The sequence below is a fragment of the Phyllostomus hastatus genome, unplaced genomic scaffold (assembly GCF_019186645.2).
Source record: "Phyllostomus hastatus isolate PE091 unplaced genomic scaffold, TTU_PhHast_1.1 phas_scaffold_1674, whole genome shotgun sequence".
NCBI lineage: Eukaryota > Metazoa > Chordata > Mammalia > Chiroptera > Phyllostomidae > Phyllostomus > Phyllostomus hastatus.
Window position 1 is genome coordinate 19,072,266 of NW_025334011.1, and position 19,558 is coordinate 19,091,823.

At 36.8% G+C, this 19,558-nt stretch overlaps 1 protein-coding gene across 1 annotated transcript in view; it reads right to left on the minus strand.

Annotated features, from left to right (window-relative positions):
- PLXDC2 (plexin domain containing 2) overlaps positions 1–19,558 on the minus strand; it is a 408,905-nt gene that overhangs the window by 153,102 nt on the left and 236,245 nt on the right. The window lies entirely within an intron of this gene.

A 19,558-nucleotide genomic window follows, 5' to 3' on the forward strand; every position in this document is an offset into this window, starting at 1 on the left:
AATCATCTCCCCTCTCTTTTCTCTTCTGGGTCCATTCCCCTTTCCTCTTGTCTCTGCTGGTCCTCCCTTATCCTCTCTTCTCTTTCCTTCTTTTTCTTTTTGACTTTTTACCCCAACACTTCTCAATTTTATTTCCTTCCATGGAGAGATTATTATTTATAAGGTCTCAAATTGATTTTTCCAGCTCTGGTGGAAGAAAGATAGAAGCAAGGAAGGAAGGAAAGAAAAAGGAGGGGACGTACGCAAAAGCCATTTATTCAAATGAAAGGATTTGTTGCCTACAAGTAAAATCCTAATTTGGACCAGAAACAGAGTAGAAAGACCTTTGAAATTTCACACAGAGGCCTCCTTTTATTCCATCTAAGACTCTTCCTAAATCAGCATTTGCCAGATATTCCAGAAAATACTTGTTCTGCAAGATACTCCTGGAAAAAAAGTCCAAGTGACAAATTAATTTGGAATAGACTGCATATGACTTATCCTTAGTGAATTTCAATAAATATTAGCATCACAGAGATTGAAAAATCTTAGAGAAGATAAGTGTGTTTGTATTTAATCCAATATTACACAAACTTATTTGACCCCGCAATCTGTTTTATAAGTCAGCTAATCTTCATGAACATCCCTCTGGCCAATGCAGGAGCCTGTTAACTATCCTGTGCTTTAAGCATCACCCCACTCCAATTCACTCTACACTTCCACCAGGACTACCTATCCACAACACACATCACACCTCAAAACTCCTGATCAAAACCAGCTAGGGGCCTTAGATTGTGTGCCAGATAATATCCATATTCTCAGTAGGACACAGAGGGATTTCTAGTAATTCTGTCTTTAACCTACTTTCTGCTCATACCTTTTTTGTTACTATCTCCTCTTCATTTAACACTCTAACAATCACTGAGTTATTCGAAATCTGGAAAATACTTATGACTAATTGTTCCCTTTCCTGCTCCTTGTATGCTCTCTCTTGTTTTTGTTTTCTGTGTAGCTTATTGATCTGCTCCTTTAAAAAAGAATTTATTGCTCTCTTTCTCCTTTATCTAAGTAGGTTCATTGTTTCCAACTTTGTGTTTCCATACACTTTATAATCACCTTTAGACACATATTAATCCCACTAAGCCTACTGAATCTAGTAAATGTCAAGCCTCTACACCTGCACAGATATGGTAGGATGAGCCACAATGTGACTTTTGAGCACATGAAATGTGGCTAATCCAAACTGAGATGTGCTTCATGCACAAAATATACATTGGATATTGAAGACTAAGGTAAAACTATAGTATTGATAACTTTATATGTTGAAATGCTATTGTACTGGGTACATTTGGTTAAATAAATATATCCTTAATTAATTTTGCTTGTTTGTTTCACTTTTTATATTACTAGAAAATTTCAGTTACAGATATGCTTATATTCATGGACCACACTGTCGTATTGCACAGCACTGTTCCAGAGGGCTGGCACTCTTTCTTACCAGCACAGCACCTACCTGTTACGGATACTCGATACTCAGCAAATGTTTCTTGAATAAATGTGATTTATTAGCACATTAGAAACAAGGTTAGAAAAACTTCCTGAAGTTCTGAAGTTCTAGATTTTTCTTGTGCGTAATATGTGTGACTATGCCATATACATGGCACAGTACAGCTTAAATGTAAATAATCACTACTTAGCTATTTCATTGGAGACCCCAGGAAATAACTCCCCCCCAACAATAAATCCTAAAATATAAAGGTTCATCACATATTAGTATTAGTGGAAAAAGCATATTTTTAAAAATATTAAGAGTATTATGAGTATGGCATCACATTTGTATAAATTTCTAATATTAAGGTCGTCCCCACCCCCCAAGAATATCCAGTCAAATGCCTAATGAATAAAACCTTGCATATGGCATCCTGTTGTCAGCATGGCATCATGGTAACACACATATCCCTTTCTCGGGTGGGAAGGGAAGAGGAGGGAGGGAAAGGGAAGGGAAAGCTCAATATCATAATGACCCTATAAATAACATCACATCCTCCACAGCCTCCTACAGAATCCATGCTACTGTCCTTTGATGCAGGCAGAAGAGAAGTCTCAATTGTAAGGCTGCTCAAGCCCTCTGTTGCTTTCAGTCATGGTATTTCTTCCAGGAATCACTTTCAGTGCACAATCCTTGACAGAAATGAAGTAGAGACTCTGGTCTAAAAATGGACAGAAAATCAAACCCACAGGAGATTTTATCTTAATGATCAGTTCTGCATCACCTTGAGAGAACTGCTGACTGTCTATGTCTTAGAATATTCCAGAATTAAAAAAAATAATTCTGAAAACTCTGTACAGTAATTGGAACAACCTAATGCTATGGATGATTACCTCCAATATTTTAATCTATATCACAATTATCATCATTAATGTGCAGGATATTATGTTCCTTTTTCAGATAAAAATCCAAATGGTTATTTCATTAATAGATGAAGATGTCATTTATAGATTTAATAGCTAGAAAAATATTCTGTAATAATTTGCCCTGTTCCTGGGTTGTCTCCATGTATTCTCCATGTATAGCCACATTTTCTCCATATATACCAGAATATAAATCTCTGTTGAAGCCATTTATACTGTTTCCAATTAATGTGAAAGGCAACCAAATGAGCCATTATTAACAAAGGTTTCACCTGAAATTAGAAGCAAAGTTTCTTGTTTGCTTGTTTTTTTGCCACTTTCTCTTATGTGTTTTAAAAATTTTTTTGTAATAACCAGTTCATGAGATTTTAAAAAAATAATAGTGTTAATTTTGCTAACTGAGTGACAAACACTCCTGCACTGGGGCAATGGCGCAGGTGGCCGAGGACCGCCCCCTTCAGGACCCCGAGCATCAGCAGTGAGGGTGCAGGCACTCAAGAGCAGCTCAGTGAGCATGAAGAATCTTCAATGGAAAGCAGATCTGTCTGTACAAATTCTTAAAAAAAAGACATATACTCAAAAAATCAGTGCAGACTTGCATTCTATAATTTACTGATATTTTCATACATTCTCCTGAATAGGGAGGAAGAAGAAAACCAGAATAAATATTATGGAAATTTCTTTTAATTCAAGAAGTTGTTCCATAAAGGGCAGCTGAGTCCAATGAGCAACCTGTTTTATCCCTAGATTTATTTGTTTTAGGAATGCAGCTACCATTTCAGGTATATACATTATTATAAGACTATAAGAAATAATCAATGGACATTGTATTAGTGAAATATTTATGAACTAGGGTTGTGGTTGAAGCTATGAAACTCATTCATGTATTTAGCAAGCAAATATTTATTAACTGCCTTTACCACTGTAAAGGTACTGGCCCAGGTGCTGGGTTGACATCCATACTCTCGGAGACCTGGAAGTAAGTGGAGGAGACAGAAGGCAGGGGGCTGCATGATAGAGGAATAGACACTTTACAGCAGGAAGCGAGGACAGGTACTGGAGGGCACAATGGAACGACACCTCACCCAATCTAGGGGCTGTGGATGTTTTCCATGAAGAAACGCATCACGCTGAGACCCGAAGGACTGCAGGGATATTGCAGGTCAGGATCTGAGAATGAAGAGTAGGTAGGAAGGCATTGGACAAGGGGATCAGGTTAGTGGAACCCAGAGGTTTTTAAATGGCTGAAACTCAGTACAGGAGGGGTGTTCAATAAGACATAAAGAAACATAAATAGCTGTCATTTCATGGAATTCCCACTGAAGCAGAAAAGATCATTTTGTCACATGGAAAAAAAGTTTGGAGGGGCAAGATTAGAAGCATAACAATAACTTAGGAAACTGCAAGTTACATAGCAGTAAGGTTAAAGACAGCATGTGGAAAAGTTTCAAAAGTGCAAGTGTTCAAGACTTGATAATTATTAGACATAAAAGAGTTCATGAGAAGGCAGAAGTCAGGAAGGATAGCAAGGTTTCAGGTGTGAACAAAGTAGTGGGTGGAGTTTAGTTCACAAAAGCTGGGAACACTGTGGGAGGGGTACACTGGTGGTGAGAAGTGGGGGTGGGTGTTGAATTCAGTAATACCTTTGAGGTGTAAATCCCCAGCAAGTTCTAGACTGGATATATCTGCACGCCAATGTCTTAAATCATGGATAAGCTGGCAGTGATCAAATTCACAAGGCTATTTTCACCCTGTGTGCAATTCCCCTGGTAGCAAAGTGATTTATTATCTATTATTTCAGGATACCATGTCTGACTTTTACTCATTCAGCATCTAATTGGGATATTGGAAAATATCCTTAATATAAGAAATCTTACAAATGGGATACCATACCCATAATATTCCTAATATGGTTCAAAATTATGGTTTTTAAATTAATATTAACACGTGGCAAAGTGTTACCTTTCGGGATACATTTTGTGGAGTAATTATTTTCTGGGGCCTTCAATAAAATAGTCAAGTAATGATAGTTTACACCAAAGCCATTTTGTTTTCAATGTGCAACATACATACAATGTTTGTGGAATATCCACACATATTATACACAAGAAAAACTCTGCTCCACAATTTCAGGACTTTCTCTAATTTTGTTTTTCCTTGTCAACAAATAACTCAATTTAAGGCACTTATTGTAGCTTAGCCATTGCATTCACATAACACAAAATAAAAGAGGCTAAACCAGCAGGAGAACATACGAGGGGGTCGCCAAAAAAACCTGGACTTATCTTCTGGAGTTTGAGCCCCTTTTAATATAGTTTCCCCACTAGATGAGTGTTCTAGGAACCCATCTATATCAGTGTACCAGCTGGCATTGTTGTGAGAGGCTACATCCGGCTTCAGTGAATTTTTTTTGAAGACTCAACATGTTTGCCCACTTTATGATGGGTGGTTTACAAGTGCACCTGCCCATACCATGCTGATTGTTCATGTGACCAGCATGTGACCCTCCCTCCCTATTCACCTGATCTCACCTCAAGCCACTTTTTTTTTGTTTCTCCAGATGAAAAAATTCCTCAAAGGGAAACATTTTGCTGATGTGGAAGAGGAGAAACAAAAAATGGCAGAAGCACTAAAAGGCATCAAAATTCATGAGTTCAAAAACTGTTCTGAGCAGTGGAAAAATGTCTCAATAAATTCAGGGTTCTTTTTTTTTTGGTGCTCCCTTGTATATAGATGGAAAAAGTTAAATATACTCACTGTGTGTCTCCAGGGCATGGGAGTAGAAGAACTACACAATCTGTCTCCCTCTGTATTCTTCCTTCATCTAATTCATTCACTCTGCTCATCACCAGTGCTACTTCTTGCCTAGATTTTATATGACATCCTTATCCTCTGTTGTCACATTTCAGATTTTGTTAGTAAATCTAAGAATGATGTCAGTTTTGCCTTTTCTTTAGGTTCTGTGGAAAGTAGATCCTGTTACTTGATTTTGGTGGGAATCATGGTTGATCTTTAACCTGGTATCCCAGAATACACTTGGGCATTTTTTTCTGTTTACTATTTGATTCTACAACTCTCTTCCAAAAAAGTGGTATGGGATTGGTATACCATTTACATCTGTGGGCACCAGGCACCCTGCACTTAGGTCGGCTGGCTTAGCCAGTGGTGAAGGCTCAGCTTCATTTGTGGTAAGCCAACCCTCTCTGACATTCAGCTGTGCCAAAGGCAATGCTACTACACAAGCCCCATGGTTTACCATGGTGTGTGAGGCCAGGGAACTTGGTCTTTTCCTTCTTCTTTACTCAACTGCAAAAAGTTCTTTAAAGAATACAATGGATATAGAACTCAATGCTAACTTTCATCTTTACCAATCAAGATGGAGCCCACGTGAAAATAAAGGTGGGACTATCACCAAATACATCAGAGGACTAGTTATCCTGTGTTTCTTGTATAAGTTAACTATTACTCTCCTCTGGGCTCTCTTCCACTGTCAATTAATGGCCATGTGTAAGAGATCTGTCAATGAACTGTCACCTCTTTCAATCCTTTCCTTCCGGGTTTTCTGTTTGGGCCCAATTTAGGTCCCATTGCTTTTGAACCAGACAATAGGGCTGCTTTCCAGTCAGGACCCTCCTTTCTACCCACAAAATATTCAATGGCTCCATCTTACTAGTTACTAAATTAAGCTCAACCTTCTCCTTCAAGGACATACCCATAATACATATCTCTGACCTATCTACTTGACCTAATCTCTTAGTAATTATCTCCATTTACCTCATGCACAAGTCACTGGACCACTCACCACTCTCCGTACATGCTGTGAACAGCTGACTGTACTTCTACATCCTCTGCCTGCAGTGCTCTTCCCTAGCTCCTCAGCCTACCCAATCCCTATTCTTGCTTCAATCAAATGTTGCATCTTTCGTAAACCCATTCATGACACATGCAGTGGAAATTAATTGTTGTGTTTTTTTTGTCTCTGTTTTTTAAAATTTGGACTTTCAAACCCTTTGGTAATGTATGATATGTGTTTATAAATTTAGCAGTAGACCTTTGAATTTAACTAATGTAACATTTCCTCTTTTGCCTGTTTGTGGGTAATTCTGAAAGTCCATGACATGTATTATTTATGGTTTTGCTTAAGTACTGATTGAATTACCCAGTGTGGGAGGACAAGCTAGCATGAACCTTATAACTGGTTGTGAGTTTAGCTTGTGTCCCAGAACCTAGCAGCGGTGTTCTTTAGACAAGGTCAAATATAATTTGGGGGGAAAATTATATGCTATAGAAACCCTCTTAAACTGTGCCATAGATATATTCTTTAGTAAATACAAAAAGTACTTAACATTTACTGAGTGTTTAGCATTTACTGAGGACTGTTCTATGCACATTATATGTATTATAGCATATAAATTTTCATAATATGCATGACAGCTGCTATTGAAATACCCAATTTACAGGTAAGAATACTAAGGAAAAGAAGGCACAAAACTATTTATTGCAGAGGTAGGGTTTGAACCAAGGCCATATTACTCTACAGTTTGTACCTTTAACCAACATACTCTGCTGTATATCTGCTGGTAGATATGAATGGTCTAGCACAGGTGTACCACAGCACCCCTGTGCAGTTATATAATATACCTCTAGCTCTCTTGGGGACAGAGACCATGCTTTTTGGTATGTTTCATCAGTAGTGCCCAACATGGTTTAAATAACGGACTCTCATAATAACAATAGGTTCACTAAAATATTGAACATCAATACTTCTCTTCAACCCAGAAAAATATCTCATTCATTCATAATTCTAATTTGTTCTTAAATGCAAGTCCACAAATTCTCACTTGCTTTTGGATTTTTCCCCTAAAAATTAATTTAATACATATTGGAATCATTTAGTTCCTTCCACTGTGTAAAGTAAGCCTTGGCACAGAAAGCACAGCATGAGGAGAAATCCTTAGTCCACACTTAGGTACTACTCGTCAGAAACAGAGTTAAGGGAGATGTGAAACACCTCCAGGCCGCCTCGTTCCTAGTGCCAGAAAGTATTTAAATTTTTACTTTTTCACCCATTGTTGTTTAGATCATTTTGATTTTATGGGAAAAAAGTATAGTGATTTATGAAGCCTATGCTATGGGAATTTATATATTCATTGCCTTCATTCTGCACAGGCTAAATGCATTAGCATTTGAGTGAAGGCACAGGCATGGTGGTGTGACCAAATTCCACAACCACCATATACTTAATTAAAACCCTGGGAGTTTCCAGGATATGTCAGAAGGGGCATGGAAATCATTAATAAAATGATTTTAATGAAATAAATGCAGGATATGGAAGCCACAGTCCACTCAGAGAAGTGCTCCTCCTAAATGTAGCCTATTTGTTTTTCTTTTAAAACAAACTGCAAATATATTGCCCCTAGTCTTAAATGATCTACAAGTACTTCATTAGATTAAAAAAATGTTTTTCCATTACTACCAAGTCCGGTCTCTTCATCAGGGACAGTGTATCTAACTGTCAGGTGTCAACATTTAAATGCTTAAACTTCATCTATTGGAGGAAGAAAAATCACTTATGGTTGGAAGGTTCCAGGGGCTATAGGATCACTCAGGATTTTACATATGTGCTTAACAAACAAGTATCTCACTGGACGATATTGACATTATTGGCTTGAAGCTACTCCCAATATAAAGCAATGGGATGAACATAATGAATTTTACTTTCCTTTATGGAAATAGACAAATGTGCGAGGTACACATTTTCATCCTAACTGTTCAGCATTAATAAATTATTTTAAATATTCTGAATTACAGATAAATCCTCAATATCTTCAAGTTGGACAGCACACATGAAGACCTACTCTTCAAGCCAAAATATGAGAATTAAGGGCAGATTCTACAAACTTAATATGAGGTTCCACATGAAATGCTGGCCTGTGGGGGCCAAGAAGAAGGAAGTTTGACTCCCACGGGGAAGCACGGGCCATGTGCATTTGAACTACGCACCCAAAATCGATTGATAAGCTTTAAAATCAAGACTGCCACTTTGGTATTTTTCACACTTTTCTTCTTAGTTCTGCCTTTCCAAGACTGAGGACTCAGGAAAGCTCCTAATTAGGTATTAATTTATTCTTTATCCTTTAAAAGTTTGAAAAACAGGTTTCTTATACATCATTTGCCTTACTTAGGATACAAAAGGCTCTCATATAGAAAACGTTAACCTCTGAAAAGACAGTGTTTTTAAACTAAGCCGAGTGTGAGTGACAGGGCCATTACTCAGACTGTCATTTATATCATTCTCTGAAGTCAACTGCTGGGATGTGCTGCAGGCCTGGGTTTCCAAGGAACTACTACAAGAATGGATTATTTGAATGAAGTAGTTGTGACAGATACTGTCTTATTAAATTCTGCTCTTGACGAGAAAAAAATAAAAAGTCTTTTATGCCCCTTTTGAGATCTTATACACATAGCATATGTCTATGATGTTAATTCGAAGAGGCTACCCCAAGTTCTGCATTTCAAACAAGCTCAGAGGAGACTGTAGATCTAGGGTGTGGACTGGGACAATACTAACAACAGTATGCAAAATTGCCTTCAAAACAGCAACCAAGTCACTTTGGTAGTTTTCATGCCTTGGCCACTGCAAATAATGCAGCAATGAACACAGGGGTGCATTCATACCTTTATGAATAAATAATGGGTACTACTCATCCATAAGAAAAGATGAAATACTATTTGCAACAGCATGTATGAATCTTGAGAAATTATGCTAAAGTGAAATAAGTCAGAGGGGAAAAGTCAATAACCATGTGATTTCACTCATATGTGGGACACAAAATGAAAAGCAAAAATGAACAAAACAAACAAACAAAAACCCATAGATACAGATACCAGGATGGTGGTTACCAGAGGAAAAGGAAGGGTAGGGGGAAATGTGTGAAAGGGAGAAGAGGTCCAAATATATGGTGATAAAAGGAGATTTCATTTTGGGTAGTAAACACACAATGCAATACACAGATGATGTATCACAGAACTGTATGCTTGAAACATATATAATTTTATTAACCAATGTCACCCCAATGAATTTACTAAAAAATCTAAAAAGAGTAATCTTAAGAAAACAACATAAAAAAGAGCAGAGGGGGGGAAACCATATTATAGCATAGAACATAGATTAGGGGAAAAGTTAATGAAAGACATTAGGCACAAACTATCTTTAAATACTGCCAAACCAAAGCAAAATGAAAACAATTACACCCCTCCCCAGTGAAAAGCTCTGGAAGACAGACAGAACAGAGGTGACATTGAGTCTTTTCAGAACAATCTGGTGTGTGTAGTCTGAATCTTGACCCGTCAAGGAAACTATTACAAGAGAGTAATTAGATCAGCTATCTAGGGAGGAGCAGTGACTTTTTTTTCTTTTATGGTTTATAGGCAGCTGTAGTTGAATTTCTGCCTAAAACCTACCATTGTTTTATCCACGTGCAACATGTATAAGTAGAAAGATGTTTGTAAGTTCGTTTTTTACTACAGAGTCTCCACTGACCAGATGTTACATAAAGGCTCTCTCTTTCTTCAAATGTGTTTTGCTCCCTTAGCAAGAATAACCCAGGGAATTTTTCAAAAGCAGATTCTCAAGTTTTGTTAGCAGAAATTCTGATTGAATAGGGAGGGTGGTACTTAGAGGTGGCTAGAACTTTTAGTCACTACTATCCGTGTCAGCTTCCCCCTGTCTCCCCAAGTAAAATAATAATAATTAATTAAAAGTACAAATCCTGTGTGCATTTTTAAATATGGACCATTAGAAAATTCTGCTATTTTTACTGAAATGAAACAAACCCTAGGCAGAAACAGTGTGCATGCTATGCAAACTCACCTTAAAGATCCTTTACTAAGAGCATCACTTCCTGTCTTCACCTTTTATCCCGAGTGCTGAGTCCTTGCCACCCCCTCCCCAGAATAGGTCTGATGCAGAGCTCAGACTTCCACATTTCAAGAAAACATGCCAGGAAATTCTGAGGCAGAGTCTGTTATTCATTCTAACCTTTTATCAGTTCAGTGGCAGCCACCTGCTAGGCATGAAATGTTAAAAGGTACAGTTGAAGTTTAATCTATGAAAATAAAATTTTTTTAGATTTTATTTATTTATTTTTAGAGAGGGAAGGGAGGGAGATAGAGACAGAGAGAGAGAGAAACATCAGTGTGCGGTTGCTGGGGGTTATAGCCTGCAACCCAGGCATGTACCCTGGCTGGGAATCGAACCTGGGACACTTGGTTCCCAGCCCGCGCTCAATCCACTGAGCTACGCCAGCCAGGGTGTGAAAATAAGATTTTTAAAAGTGAATTGAACAGCAGCTTCCCCTTCTCCCCCAATAGGTGAGAGCCAGGAACGAATGGTGCCAAGCTGCAGGAGAAATGCTGTAGATCGACCACTGTACAAAGAGCCCATTGGCTGTGGGGGGGCGGGGGGAGAAATGTATGCTTTTGTCCTTGACCAGAGAGGTGTGCCATCTATATGTGTATGGAAAAAGCCAGTAATTTGTATATTCTGTATGTATGTAGAACAGACAATTATTCACTGGACAAGGAATACACTGAAATAGGGAAGCCACTTGGACAATATTATAAAGCTACAGACTTCTCAATAGAGATAGTTTTATAGACACAGAGCTATTGTAAGTCCTTATTTCTACCAATACCTACAGAGCATCTTCAGAGCTGGTCCTGAAATCCTTCATTCTACATACTCTTGACCAAATACTAGACTGAATTATCTGTGGGCTGTCCCATCAGGCCATTCTTTCCTTCTATCTGTCCAATAGTGTATCTACTAAAAGCAGCCAATAGCTGTTGTCCTGTATAACCGTCCTTTTGGAGGAATCCTGTGCTCTGGAATTCATGCCTTCTGACCTGAACTTGTCCCCGACTCCATGCCTTCAACAGAGAAGAGCCATTTACCCAGCTTCTACAGGCTGTCTCAGCTACACAGCATGACATAAATTACCTATGGAGATTACCACTTATCAAAGCAAAAAAGTTATTCAGAGCTGAGCTCAGTGACTAAAACTTCATAAATAGTAAACTCATAAGTGGAAATTTTATGCTCTTATATTTTTCCAAAATTTTAAAAAAATTAAACATTTTCCATGTCACATTTTTTTGAAAAATTAATTGTTCCAAATTCTTTTTTTTCTGGATTAATCTACAGTGCTATGGATTTTCTCTACAAACCATTACTAGAGGGAAGCTTTGTTTTAAAAGTAGCTGTGAAAATTGATAATGAAACAATTAAAGGCATTCTCCTCTTCTTTTTTGCCTTCAGCAAAAATTTCTCACTTGAATGATAATTTAAGGAAATTAAACGAGAATCTCTCTGTAGTCTTCAGTCCAGTCAGATCAACAAGGTAATCTATACCCACAACAACCCCATTAGAAAGAGCCAGCAAAACATTTAGATCTATTTTCCATATTGTGTCTCAGCTCCAGAGCTTATCAGTTGAGCTCAGAACACAATTTTGGGCTGTTCTGACATTATATCTACTAGTTTTCTGTGACATACTAAAAAAAAAAAGAAAAAATCCTGAAAATAAAGGTAGCACTGAAATACTAGGTACACATAAGGATAGCTGCCTTCTAATTCAAAAGCAACACATCATACATAATATAACTGAACGAATATTTAATATACTTTCAGGGTGGGTCTTTAATACATTCTCAAATTGGATTATAAACAATTAAGTGAATGTCAAGTTCATGAAAGGCAGCCTGGATACCACTGGGACAATGTCCATCCTCTATCCCTATCATTTCACCCTTAACTAACTGTGCTTTTGATGACTGGTTTCATGGTGCTCTTGTTACACAAGGGCTAGAATAAGAAGCAAATATGTGAGGTCTGCTGATTATAATAACACCTGTTACCCAGTTATGACTACTGATAACACAATTAGACGAACATTTCAAAATTTTTCTACCATGTGTGACAGAATTGCTAATTTTTGTAAGACTTTCGGACAGTCACAGATTCAGAGAATGCCAGCCCTGGCTGGTCTTTAGTGGAGATTATGCAATGCACTTAGAGATGACAGATATGCCCCAGGTTGATAAAGAGGACTGCCTTCTGTCCAGCATGTACTGCCCTTCAGTTCCTTCCTTTCATGCATCATATGTCTAGACACCCATCATCTCTGCTCTGTGTTGATAATAATAAAAAAGACAAAATAACTCCATTTACTTTTTCACCACATCCGGAAAGTTAATGGATGCATCAAATTCTGTTATATGAGGTTATATACTTGAACCACGACGGGGTTGATGTTTATAAATTGATCACTTTTGCATGTTTGACTGCTCTCTACTGCTCTTAAAAGTCTTCTATAAGTATTATTAAGCAAGTCCCTCTAAAAAGCATAATATATTATTTGGAAATATAGCTAAAATATTACCATTTGAAAAAACAAAATAGAAGCTAAAATATTTGATACTATCATTCCTGAAAACCCAATGAAGATAACATGCACTACTCTTCAACCTCTCTTATTGGGGACTTAAAGGGGGGAAAAACAAATGAATTTGACCACATATAAAAAATTAGTCCAATTTGAATTGAAAAGGAAACATAGCTCAAAGAATAATGGTTATTTTTTTCTTGGGAGAGGAGCTAGTGCACTAGAAGACAGGGAAACAATGGAGATTTATATTTTACTTTTGCATGTTTGACTTTTTTAATGTCATGTATTAACCTTTAAGATATTAAAAATGGATTATTTAATGAACATTTTATATTTTATTAATTACTATGTTGCAAAACAAAATAAAATAGGTCTAATTCTAAGTGGTTTTCTTATTAAATCTCCAACTAGGAATTTGTGCAGAAAGGAAGGCAGGGCAAATCCTTCACACAGTCAATGAAAACAATACATGTTCATTATCCTCTTTTAAATTCCTGTCATTTTTGATTCCTAATTTCATGTACAACTCCTGCAATTCCACAGTATTTTAATTATGAATCAGCATCTGCCTACATACTTAAATTTTAGACTGAGAATTATCTGGATGACTTTAACTCTTCCTCAACATCTAAAGCAGCATTTCCCCACCCCGCCCACCTTCATAGTTATGTGTACCCATGATGGACACATGAAGAATATAATCACTAGTGATGGCTGCAGGAATTAAAAATCATATCTTCAAACCTAAATCTACTTTGTAAAGCATTTAAAAGGTCACCTTAGCAACCTAATGATAAAAAACAATTAAAGTATTCATGTAGAAAGAAAGTAAAAGGCAATGTGATACGCAAACAATACAAATTATTGGTGCCATTAATAGAAATATTTTTATGAAATGCATAGGAGATTAGCTTTTTAATGCCTCAAATCTTTACATTCTGAAGTATTTTTTAAATAAAAAGAAATTATTGCATTCAGATTCTGCTACCAGTGAACCAGAATATAATATGGTTCTTCCAATTCATTTTGTGTATTATCTGTATGGATAATTGAAGCTTTTGAAAATTAAAATGCTTAAGAAGCAAAGATTCACTTTTGTAGTTTATAAATAGAGGACCATATAATTTAGTTTTTATTTTATTCATAGTTTAAAAATATGTAAAGCTGAGTCACAGTAAATTATGTATATATCTCTATTTTCAAACTACTTTCTTTTTGAAACAATATTGATCCCAGCAATAACAGAAGATATTCTCTTTAATTTCATTTCAGTTTTAAATAAATTTGTGTCTATGGGAAGAGAGAGAGTGGAGGCAGGAAGGGAGGAAGGGAGAGGGAAAATTAGAGAGAGGGAGGGTGAAAATGGTTTTAAGGAAGGCACAGGAAATGGGAAAACAGTGAGGTAGGAATGAAGGAAATTATAGTTAAAAAGTCCACTTTAAGATTTTGCTTATTTTTCCCAAATCCAATGTTGAAACAAGTTCAAGAAGAATTTGTAGACACAGACAAGAATATCTCTATTCACTTCAGTTTCAAAGAAACCTATGTTCTCCTACTTACAAATCCTAGTCCTCAGTCTATTTTAGAATGGCCTGCAGTACACTTTATTTAACCTGACTGTGGTTTCGACTTTTCTTCTAGGCCTTTCACAATTAATAACTTTTTAAAAATTTGTAAGGTAATGAGCATTTGTTGGGCAGGTCTATATGCTTATAATACCTAGTCAATCACACAAAAAACATCCATCAAAACCTGCGGTGGAACTTGAGACTATTATGATAAGTGAAATAAGCCAGTCGGTGAAAGACAAATACAACATGATCTCACTTATAAGAGGAATCTCATGAATAAAATAAGGTAACAAGCAAAACAGAATCAGAGACATGGAAACCTGGAACAGGCTGAGGGCTGTCAGAGGGGGGAATGGTGGAAAGAAGGGGAAGGGACGAGTCAAAGAACACCTATGACCTTTGGACACAGACAATGGTGTGGGGATTGACTGTGGGAGTAGGGAGGTAGGCTGTGAAGAGGAGGTCAAAGGGAGGGAAATTGAGACAACTGTAATAGAGTAAACAAGAATTCTTTTAAAAAGCTTGTGGTTCAGAAGTCTTCTTTTAAGTGTTCTTACTTTTATTCACTGAGTCCTAATAGATTCTTTTGGCTGGAAATTTTTGCAACTGTGGTGATTAAACAACTCAGATGGTCTTGCACTAGTTTCTTTTCTGCTCCATTGAATACATCTCAGTTCAGGTCCATACAGAAGTATTGAAAAACCTGGTGATAATTGTTCTCTTTGCCTTCACCCCCACACCTCATCCTGCTCTCCACTGCCAGAGCAGGCCAGGTCTGTTCTTTTCCCAGAGAAACCCATTGCTTGTTGGGTACCATCCAAATTTCCAACATACAAAGTACTACTTCACTGCTCTTCTCATCTTCCCTTTAGTACATTCTTATTCCAACTCTTCATTCAAAATAAACATATTTACTTAGTGGAACTCCGAACGTGTTCACTATGAGCTCAGCACCGACACTTAGCTCAGCATTCCCTTGTTTGGAATACCCCTTCCTTATCCACCTCTTTTCAACCTGCCTCTTTGCCAACTAAAAATCCAGTATGGCCAGTGTCTAATGTTAGCTCTTTCACAAACCTGTACTTGACTGGCCCAGCGAGAATGAGCAACCTCCTGCTCCTTCAGCACTGAAAGTTATATGTACCTTCTCTTCTTAGATTCTAAGCTCCTGAACAAAAACTCTAGTTTCTTCTTCTCTGCATACATTGAAGTATCATGTACTGTACCTTTCATATAGTAAGAGCTCAATCAATATTTATTAAATAAACAATCAATGAAAGTGCAAACAAGCTATTTATTTAGCCAAAAACTTTTTCAGGAGGTTCTGGTTTCATTCTGGAGAAACCCAGCTCAACGTCTAAAGTATCTTGCCTATGCCTCTCTAAAAGAGGTAGCAAGTTCCATGCTACTGCATTTTAAGCAGAGGAAAAAGTTTCCTTACATTAGTATTTTCTTCAATGAAGACATACATCATTCAAGACACCCATTTTTTTATTATTTTGAGGATCTTTTAAAAGGAAATTGGACTTAGAGAAATATACATGATATAGCCATCTGTTTGTTTTTTTTTCTACCAATTCAGCTAAGGGAAATCTTATTTCATATTAGCTGAATCACTGACATGAATTTTAAAGATAACAATTTGAGAAACTGAAAGTACAAAGCTGTTAATATTTTTATCACTGTGTATATACATTTTGAACAGATGTGATTAATCACTCACTTTAAATTTCAGTGGAACCATAGAAGCCTGAATGTTAGAAAAACTGACTAATGTCCATATTCTAAAATAATATTTAATCATATTTTAAAAATGTGAGATAACATGATGTTAAGCCATGGTTTATAGGGGCACTCTTTTAATTTCACTTTTTTCCTTTTCATTCAATCTTTCAATGCATTAAAATTAAATGCCTAGTACAACCACTATGGAAAATAGTATGGAATATTCTCAGAAAACTAAAAATGGAACTGCCTTTTGACCCATCAATTCCACTGCTAGGGTTATATCCTAAAAACCCTAAAACACCAATCCAAAAGAACCTATGCACCCCAATGTTCATAGCACCACAATTTACGATAGCCAGGTGTTGGAAGCAACCTAGATGCCCATCAGTAAATGAATGGATCAAAAAACTATAGTACATTTACACAATGGAATTCTATGCAGCAGAAAGAAAGAAGGAGCTCCTACTCTTTGCAACAGCATGGATGCAGCTGGAAAGCATTATGCTAAGCGAAATAAGCCAGGCAGTGAAAGACAAATACCATATGATCTCACCTTTAACAGGAACCTAAAGAACAAAACAAAGAAATAAGCAAAATATAACCAAAGACACTGAAATAAAGAACAGACTGACAGAGTTCAAGGGGAAAGGAGAGGGAATTTCAGGGGAATTTCAGGGGAAAAGGGCAAGGGTTTACAGGATTGAGTATAAAGGACACATGGATAAAAACTAGGGGTGGGTGGAAATGGGAGGGAGGAGGGGAGGGCTGGGTGGGTGGGTTGGGATAGGAGTAAAAAATAGAAAATTGTACTGCACCAACAATTAAAATAAAATTAATAAAATAAAATAAAAATATAATAAATAAAAAAATTAAATGCCTGTTAAATGCCTGGCACTATTCTAGCGCAGAAATACACGTGAGCTCAGGAAGTCAGTCTTTGTGTAAATTTTGCTTATATGTAGTCCTTCTTTTTACACAAAATTTAAAAGTTTTAGAATTGAAGCCTTTGGTTTTCCTTAAACCTACCTCCCTCTTCTGCTTGAGTTCATAATTTTTGTTCATAACATCATTTCTCTCTCTTGGTTTGAAGCCACAGAATCACAAAAACATATTTGTCACACAAACTATTGTGGTGTTCTTTCAATTATATGTATTCAAAACTAACATTGGTATATTTCTTATACTTTAAGGCATAATACAAATGTCTATATCCATTTACTTAAAATTTATTACTTACCTAATTAAGAACTAGTGACAAAAACTGACCCTAGAGACATTATGCAAATCTTTCCCAACCTACATTTTTTAACACCTCAATATGCCACACTTTTTATAAACATATTCCCACTTCTACTCACACTCAATTGTTTACTATCACAAATATATGATACTCATTTCCTCTTCTGAATATTTACTCAAGATGTTCTTCCCTGGAATCCATTCTTTCCCTATATAACCAGAGCAGTTGTGATAGCCTTCAATTAAACAATAATTTTTCTATAAATCCTTAAAGAATTATCACACATGTTTGAGCTTTATCATCCCTGAAAACCTATACTTCATCATGAGTATTTTCTAGGGAACTCTCTCCATAGTCAACTTCACTTTTTCTAATAGCCTACTAGGCTTTATGTTCCTAATGCAGTGTAGCTTTATTCACCATTGCTCCAAGTAACTACTCAACAACTTTTATTTGACCATTGATATTTCTGATTACATATCTTTTTCAGAATCCTACATATCTCCTAAGTGTTATATTAAAATATGAGAAGAGTAATCAATGTGCTTTTAATGCCATCCAGAAGAGCAATAATAAAACCCTGTGAAGATAAAGGGCTCTGGACTATGGTGCTTTAGGCACAGATGCGCTGCAGCCTTTTCAACACATCTGTAGATTTCTTTTAATTTGCTTCTTTACTTACTCTTTAATATTCATGTTTTTGTCTTATTCTTCTATTTTCTCTACTCCATGTTAGGTCTGGAGACATATTATTGGGCATTTTGCTTATCTCTCAGTAGCACTCAAAGATTAAAATACTTCTGACTTCTGGGATATACAACAAAGACTGATTGTTGCCTTTCAAGGGTATTGGTAATCTCTACACTAATCTCCAAAGTCTGTGGGGAAAAATAAAACAAAAAGCATTCAAACTGAATTCTAGTGTTTATTTTTGAAACTCTCTAATGAAGACTTCCGACCAAGATGGAGGTGTGGGTAGATTCACATTGCCTCCTCGTACAACTAAAAGAAGAACGACAACAAATTTAAAAATAAAAACAACCAGAACTGCCAGAAAATTGAAATGTATGGAAATCCAACAATCAAGGATTTCAAGAAGAAATATTCATTTAGACTGGTAGGATGGGCAGAGACGGGCAGCCAGGGTGGAGAGGACTCATGGCAAAGCCATGGCTAGAGGACCAGGCAGTCCAACTGAATCCAAAAGTAGCAAGAGAAAAGGAGAGAGTTATTTACAAAGGGGTTCCCATAAGACTATGAGCTGATTTCTCAAAAGAAGCCTTGTAGGCAAGAAGGGGATGGCAAGAAGTATTCCAAGTTATGAAAGGCAAGGGCCTACATCCAAGATTACTCTATCCAGCAAAGCTATCATTTAGAATGGAAGGGCAGATAAAGTGCTTCCAAGATAAGGTCAAGTTAAAGGAGTTCATCATCACTAAGCCCTTGTTATATGAAATGTTAAAGGGACTTATCTAAGAAAAAGAAGATAAAAAATATGAACAGTAAAATGACAGCAAATACAACTATCAACAACTGAACCTAAAAAAATATAAAAGTAGGAACAAACCAAGCAAACAACTAGAACAGAAACAGAACTAGAGAAATGGAGATCATATGGAGGGTTATCATCCCTATCAAAAGGTACAGGGTATAAGAAGCATAAATGATAGGTACAAAATAGACAGTGGGAGGTTAAGGATAGTATAAGAAATGGAGATGCCAAAGATCTTCATATATAGAACCTATAGACATAAACTAATGGGGGGAGGGGCTGGTACTGCAGGTGGGAGGGTGGGTGCAGGGCAGAGGGGAATAAAGAGGAGAAAAATGGGACAACTGTAACAGCATAATCAATAAAATATATTTAAAAAATAAAACTCTCACTCTGGCTGGTGTAGCTCAGTGAATTGAGCTTGGGCTGCAAACCAAAGGGTTGCCAGTTCCATTCCCAGTCAGGGCACATGCCAGGGCAGACCAGGTCCCCAGTGGGGGCCATGTGAGAGTCAACCACACAATGATGTTTCTCTTCCTCTCTTTCTCCCTCCCTTTCCCTCTCTCTAAAAATAAATAAATAAAATCTTTAAAAAAATAAAACTCTCTAATGAGTTGTCAGTCAACATAGGTGACATTAAAAGAAAGTAAATAATTAAAGCTAATATACATATGGTTATATCTATTAT